Source organism: Mytilus californianus, unplaced genomic scaffold (genome assembly GCF_021869535.1).
Source record: "Mytilus californianus isolate M0D057914Y unplaced genomic scaffold, xbMytCali1.0.p SCAF_10, whole genome shotgun sequence".
NCBI lineage: Eukaryota > Metazoa > Mollusca > Bivalvia > Mytilida > Mytilidae > Mytilus > Mytilus californianus.
In genome coordinates this window covers 13,188,814-13,196,647 of record NW_026262582.1, presented here as the reverse complement: position 1 = coordinate 13,196,647, position 7,834 = coordinate 13,188,814, and the positions used below count along the sequence as shown (strand labels likewise).

The following is a 7,834-nucleotide window of genomic DNA, read 5'->3' as shown; positions in this document are numbered from 1 at the left end:
TTATTATATAGAAGTTGATATCAGAGGACAACAATTTGACTTCGCGGCTAAGAGGAAGGGAGCGGCAGGATGATTTACGTAATCAAATAAGAACTAGAAATGAACAATCGTGCCACAATCAGATTAATTTTGACCAATTAGTAGAACTTGTTTGAAGGTTAAAAGTATATTAAATTGTAATATTGTGTATATTTGTATGGTCACACAGTAAGGATATAGAAATCATTTATCAAACAAACAATGCAAGGTTTATGACGTAGTAAATAGTATCATAATTCTGTAAACATGTATTTTTGAAAAACAGTTAGCCGGGTAGCCCTTGTCAGTTTGTCTTGATACCCCTTTCTGTTGACAATACTAATTTGAAATTTGTTTTTCAAGATAACATTGTTTGTCTGTTTGATTTCCTCCTGAAGTTTTTACTTACATTGTCTTGCAAGCTCGTCTGAAAAAAATTATGTTTCTTTATTCTTATTTTACTGGCAGACAGGACAATTGATTATTATTATATATAAATGATTAATTCATTTCTATTTATTTTTTTCGAAAATAGACCTCCACTAAAATACAAAGTGAACAAATTATAAGAATTTGTATAGATAAACATTCGCTCCCACCTTCTTTTTTTTAAGAACTTCCATAATAATTTAATGTGTACTATATAATATATCATATTTTTGTAACACGCCTGAAATTATCACAAAGCACGAAATTTGCGATGATTCCTATGTGTAAAAAGCATTGAGACGGTTTATAATGAGTGCCATAAACTAGATACTCCTTAGAAAAACGATGCTTTGCCCAACATATCGTGGGATAGTTTCAAAGAATTATATTTATTTATCCATCAATATTTGCATGAAATGGAATACCATGAATTATTGTGTGAGAACAGTTTACGTTAGATTGTTTTTTAATGATTTTTTCCTAGTTGTGTAATGCAACAAAGAACGGTTTAAGGTTATACTTACAGTTTTGACCTTTTGCTATGTAATAAAAAATGGGAACACTAAAACTATGGTATATTCAATATGCTACAATTAAAATCGACAAATTGTGAATTGAGTACGACATCTATTTCTGTTAAATATAATTAAAGTATTGTAAACCGTACTACGAATAGGAATTAACAGGTAAATTATATAAAAAGGTACAAAAACATTCGGAAAAAGTTGATAATAAACAACAATGCAGTATTAACATAAAATCAACAAAAACCTTTTTCATATTCACAACGTCCGAATTATAATCTTTTTCTCGATCAAAACTAGTAGTGTTGCGTGGTTTTCAATGATATTTTAACCTTTACAGCCCTTTCGTTCTTTTGTCCAAATCATCGGGACTCAAAATAAGACATGTTGAGCTTTAAACCTGTTTTTGTTTAACATAATTTGACTATGTATGAAAACAGAAAATACGTTCAAATATAAATTAACTGAATAAGGAATACTTACCAACTAAAATGTATAGTGAATATCTTCCTGAACAAACGTCACAAATGGATGGCTCTGTAGAATATGTCTCTGAAAGCAATTTTTACAAAAGTTTAAAATAATTTTGGTGTTAATTCATTTGTATTGATCTCATCATATAATTGAAAAAATAAATAAAATACAAACAAACGCATAATTTTGTTTGAGTTTTTATCGTTAAGTTTTAATTCTTAAACTATTTCATAGCTTTGGCATTGACACAGTCTCAAGATTCTGAAATATTTTCATTATCTAGCACTGGTGCTGATGGACTGCTACTCCGCGAGGGTATCGCCGTCTTAGTTAAAACTTCGTCGGTACTGAAATTATTCATAACAAACATTTCTTTTTTTATTCTTTTACAAATCATTACAATTCATTCAAACCCTGTTGTGTTTGCCTCAGTAGCTTTGGAGAGCATACTTATGATCCCTGCTTTACAATCTGACTCGTGTCCAGGAAACACAAGTGATATATAATGTCCACTTTATTATTATAATCACAAATATTGCCATTATAAATTAAGAAAATAGTAAAGAACACCTCACGCAAAACAGTTATTTCATTAAACCACCTATTTACAAACCTTCACATGTCTACAAAAAAGGTAAGTTGTTAATCAGTTTAAGTAAATTCCTAAATTTTGTAAAAACTGTGTAAGATAATTTTGTATCATAAAACGTGCAGACAGTACTTCAATACTCGAACGAAAATATGGCTATTGTTTTATTCAAATTGCAATAGGTATGAAATGTGTAAATTCCTCTTGCATAGCTCTGCTTCGTTGTCTAATTGCAATTGATGTAGACCTTGATTCTTTTGTGTCTTCATCAGTTCTTCAATGTTTGTATTAGGTTTGGGATTTTCAAATGTTTTGGCCTTTAAGATCAATAATGAGACATAAATTGAAAAAATAAGCCCCGTTATAGTAGAATTGGTATCGTTAATGATATTGAAGAGATACTCACCAAAGTCTTTATAAAGGAAATTTATAGACACGTTAACTAAAACACACACTTGATCTAGTAATGCCATGTCTGATCGATAATAACATTTTTTTCTAAGTTTTTCCAATGATAAATACATAGAAAATATTGTTAAACTTAAGTGCCATCTCTTTCAGACACGGTTGCCCTTACTCTGTAAGTTATACCAGCAACGAATGCCGCATAGCTTGTGTTTACTAGCTGTTATTGTTAGCATGTTATCTGTATAGGACATTTTCTGAACTGCCTGACTGATTGTCGTGATTTAGTAATAAAAGAGACCCAATTTGTTGACTATGCAATAGGTCAGGCTATCTGCTAATTGTGCTTATTGTTGGAATTTGTTTTTCATGAGTCAGGTTTTTGTGGTTGTTATGGACTGTTGTACTGTCCAGCTTTTACTAGTAATTGGTTTCAAATTCCATTTTGAATGATATAAGGCAATGAAGAACGTACAACGTATTTTAAAAAATGGAAAAATTCATGAAGACAAATGTTTAGAATAAAGGCAGACATTGTGTTATCTCAATATCCTGTAGAAAACTTTGTTTCACTATTTACTAAACACAGACAAGGATGTTTGCTGAACAATACAAATGCCTGAAAGGTTTATCTTTAAAACAAATATTATTCAATTATTCCTTACGTTATGTATGTTTGATTTAAACCTAGGCGTACAATATATATATAAAAAGGCAAATATTTGTGTATATGAAATAAAGCTACAATCATGTATCAATTGCAAAAACTTACACAGTTTTGTCTGTTTGATCCCAAATATTGTCAAATTAATCTATCATGCCTTTTTGGGTTGCTCACTAGATTTTTTCAATATAACCTAACTATAAACAATTGTCATACAAGTTGGAGGTTTAACTAGCTATAATACTAGGTTTTACCAGCTATTCGAAAAATGCCTGTACCAAGTCAGAAAAAAGGCAGTAATTGTTTTTATTTGTCCTGTTGATTAATAACGGTTGATTTTTATTGACTTCCTCTTTTTGAATTTGCCTAGGAGTTTGGTATTTTAGTTATACTTTTTTATCGATGTTCAAATATTATATATCAATAAGGGCAAACGGATCCTGCTATGTATGCATCATAAAACTACTCACTAGCTTTTGTAGCATAGACAATGGATATTTTGGCTTTAATTTTTTCTGCAATATATTTTATGCACATGTATGAATTTTTCGATCTGTAAAAAAAAAAGGACAAACTATAACCAATCAATACATTCATTTTATTGAAAAATACAGAGCTAGCCAATATATTGTTGTGATTTTAGGCAGATTAATAAATCCGTAATTCGGGTTCCTCAATTGAAAATAATGATGAGTCTTTTTTCAGTTTGACTGGACTAGAAAATGACGACTGAAACTATCTAGTAAGTAGTTATAAATTTGAACCGTGAAGTATGTTCAATATTTATTTGTTTCCCCTTTTTGAATTGTTTATCAATTTTTGAATATTCTGCTTTCTCTGCACTTCCAATAATACGCCTTATATCTTCAATGAGTTTTTCGTCGTAGAATTTATCATATCATTTGATATCAATTTACTTTGTTACTTATTAATCTACTACTCTCAATCATTGAGGAGGTTATGTTTAAAATACAAATAAAAGCAGTTATATTATAATATAAAACACGGTTATGGACACGTTGTTTATTACCTGTCTTTTTCAGTAGAATACAAAATTATGTAAACCAACCAAAAACCAGTCACCGCGTTTTTTATAAATTTGGCTCAATACCCGTGTTAGTTATTTTTCTTCACAAATATGTCGGTAATGTCCATTTATGATTGCTAGATCAAGTAGCAGATATCATAGTTCTTTTCATAACTTATAAGTTTCTGTGATATGAGTCTACAAAACGTTCGATATAAAACACACTTTTCGTAAGTTCTCTACCTTTTACAATGTGTTTTAGCCATTCTTGTCATGTAGGAATTTGATTCTTAAACGATTCTCTCCATTTTATCAGAAAAATCTAAGATGATTTTTAAATTTTAAGAGTAAAAGGAAACTAATTTCGTAAATGCAAACGTTTCATATAGGATCTATCTTGGAATTAACATTTATTTTCCTCACACTTCAAAAAAATTGTTTAATGCTAGTTTCGTGTTTATTATTGCAATTAAAGGTCATCAACCGTAATAGGTTCTCATTTCAGTATAACTGTCAAACTGGCGATTACTCTACTTCATATGTATCAGTGAAATCATATAAAATATTTTGAAGGGGAAATAAACGACATTTCTAAACAGTACTGTAAATGTACTTAATCATATGCACTCAAAATAGATATGAAAGATCTGAAAGAATGAAAAGTCCTCAATTCCTTGAAAGTCATTTAAATTTGAAAAATAAAGAATAACTGTGGATTTATGATTGTTCATGGGAAGTCAATTTTAGTAGATTTCGTATGTGAAGATGAACCGCAATTTTGAATAATAGAAAAAAAAATACAAATTGTCTATAGGCTTTTAGGCAGACTTTGGCAAAACCACAAAGTAAAATATCTCCCAAAAATGCAAGTCCACGAAACTTAGTTTCTGCGAAAATAAATGAATCAATAGTAGGTAATATTATCTAAACATTTACAGTAAGTTCAGTCATGTCAGTTGCTACGTCACTTTTACGTAATGAGCCTTAATATTACATAAAAAGAACATTTGAATTGTAGAATTTGGTTGATTTATCAATAAGTCAGAGCCTGTCCCTAGAAGATATTTCAAACACATTAAGATCTTTATTTATGACTACTTTTCGATAAAGACATAGACATAGATCATATCTAAGAAACAACAGCATGGTATTCAAATGAGAATATCTTAGCAGATTTTTGAAATTTGCATGAAATTTGAGAAAGTTGAAGCCCTAAAGGAATCATTTGAGACAAAACATGAAAATATAGATACTGATATATTACAAATAAATAGATATAGGAAGATGTGGTATGAGTGCCAATGAGACAACTCACCATCAACATAGATACCAGACTTACAATTTTGTACGCAAGATCTAGACGCGCGTACGTCTTCAAAACATCATATGGTTGTTATGTAGTAGATACAAGCAGTGGCTTGATTATACATATTACTTTATCTGGTTGGTCACAAACAGACGTGTGAAAATAGGAACAAAAAGAAATCTAATCTTGATCTGCTAATGGTATTTGCAAAAATTGAATATCGTACCTTGATACAAGAAATGGTCCACGTCTTGCGTAACACGAACTTTCGTCCACACCATTCACTGTTACAATTGACATATTTGAACACGAAAAAACTAAGGTAACTCTGTCATTAACCCAAGTTCCTACATCAAAGGGGAAACATGGGTAACTGCATATTGCACTCGCTAAAAAAAAAAAATAAAAAATCAGCAATTGATCTACCAAGAGTGTTCAAACCAGATAACATTATGACAATCTAACATTGTATTTCTGTTTCTGTTTCTAGTATATATATGTATATCACTTTGTAGTATGCATTGTCTGCTAGGTGTTGGTCAATATGTTTAAGATACTGGTTTCACTTGTTTGATAGCAGCTCAGTGATTGAATACACAAACGGAATTATACAAGCCCACACTAATCATTAAGACTAGTAAACATTTCAACGTTTACACTCGTATTATTAATCGCGTTAATTACTTAAGCGGTTATAACATTTGCTAATGCAATCCATAACAGCTAAACAGAACTTGAATTTTTTTTTCTAAACGTGCATCAAATGTATTTGCAAAACGTCTGTTGTAGGGCTTTTTTTATCCGATTTTGATTGCAAATTTGTCTCTGTTTATTTTTCCCTACACTGATGACGACTAAACGTAATTAGGGTTACATTTATGACCCCGTAGAATATTAGAACAAGTACGAAGTTTAGAAACTCGTCAACAGTTATATGAAACACATCTTGATTTTTAAATGTTTGTTTTAAGAGTATGTTTTCCTATTTCAAATTCTAAATAGTCTCTGCTATATACAGTCAGGGGCGTTACTGAAACAAGTTATGTTATTTAGTTACTTATATCGTTTTTTTTTTTGTTTTTAAAAATTATCAAATTGCTCAATAGAGTTTAGTTTTTATGAATTTTTCCATCATTCTATACATCAAATTAGAATTTGTTAAATTTGAAAGGAGTATAGTGATACAAGGTTACTTTACAAATAATGACAAAAATATTACTTGACGTTTAAGTTTCACAATTATTTATGGAACTATGTAATTGATTTGGGTTACAAATTATTAATAACTTAAAGTTTTAATAAAACCACTTGTTTCTATCTATTTGTTTTCGACAGTTTGTACATTTCCCTTTGTTCTTACTGCCTAATATTTGGAAGATCATAGACAGGACTTGATACTCGAAAATATTAGGCAATGGCGTCATGTATCAGTGCAGCAACGTCACGTGTTCGTGTCCGTCCGCTTCAATTTATCAATGAAATTCACGCGACTTCATTCATACAACCGAACAACTATCCCAACGTTTTGTACGCGAAAACATTCCAAAAAGCATGGAAACCTAAAACATTCCGAAAAGTTGTGTCAACACGAAGATAATGATGACTATGTTTTTTCAAATGTCTTTTGTTATCACTTGATATACTGTGCACATTTCAGTTTATCTATATAATCTTGAAATTTATAATGGAGCATAACAAATAACAAACCTGTCCCAACATATACGAAAAGAAGCAAGATACTTGTTATCGTCTTCACCATGATTTTTTAAATTCTGAAAAGAAAATAACACAATAAATCATTATCAATTAATGAATTAGTATTTATTTCTTGTTTAAAAACTTATATATATATATATAATATGAAAACATTTAAATGATATGTATCATTGGTTTTAATTCCGCCGAGGGAATAACAAAAATTTAGTAGCACAAGTTTGCAGGCATCATTGTTGAGCTAAATTTAAGACGAATTATATATAAATTATGGTGTTAGCTCTGTATGACTACTGTTTATCCGATGGAGAAAAACAAAATACAAAACACAACATGGAAAACTAATGACTGAGCAACAAGAACCCCATCAAAAATCGGGGGTGATCTATGGTGCTCTGGAAAGTTAAGCACATCCGGTTTATGTGACCCACTTCGTGTTACTCTTAAAAAAAACGAATTAGTAAAATTACATGTATCCCATCCTGCAACTATTTAAAAATTGTTTAAAACTGCTTTGGACTTGTGTCTAATTATATCAGTGGAATTAAATTTAGCTTTCTCGGGCAAGTGACTAGGTCTTAGTCACTATCTATCGCTGGCATGGCCAACCTCTGCAATCGGTCGTGTTGCATCTCGTTATTGTCGCTATTCTATTTAGTCAGTCTTCCGGTTACAGCTACTCGAG

The 7,834-nt window shown here is 30.5% G+C and overlaps 1 long non-coding RNA gene across 1 annotated transcript; it reads right to left on the bottom strand.

The window, feature by feature from the left end:
- Positions 1–406: 406 nt before the first annotated feature.
- LOC127717640 (uncharacterized) lies at positions 407–3,647 on the bottom strand. The gene is made up of 4 exons (XR_007989282.1): positions 3,574–3,647; positions 1,455–1,523; positions 972–986; positions 407–445 (listed from the first exon to the last, which is right to left on the bottom strand). It is a non-coding gene; the product is annotated as an uncharacterized LOC127717640 (long non-coding RNA).
- Positions 3,648–7,834: the final 4,187 nt, after the last annotated feature.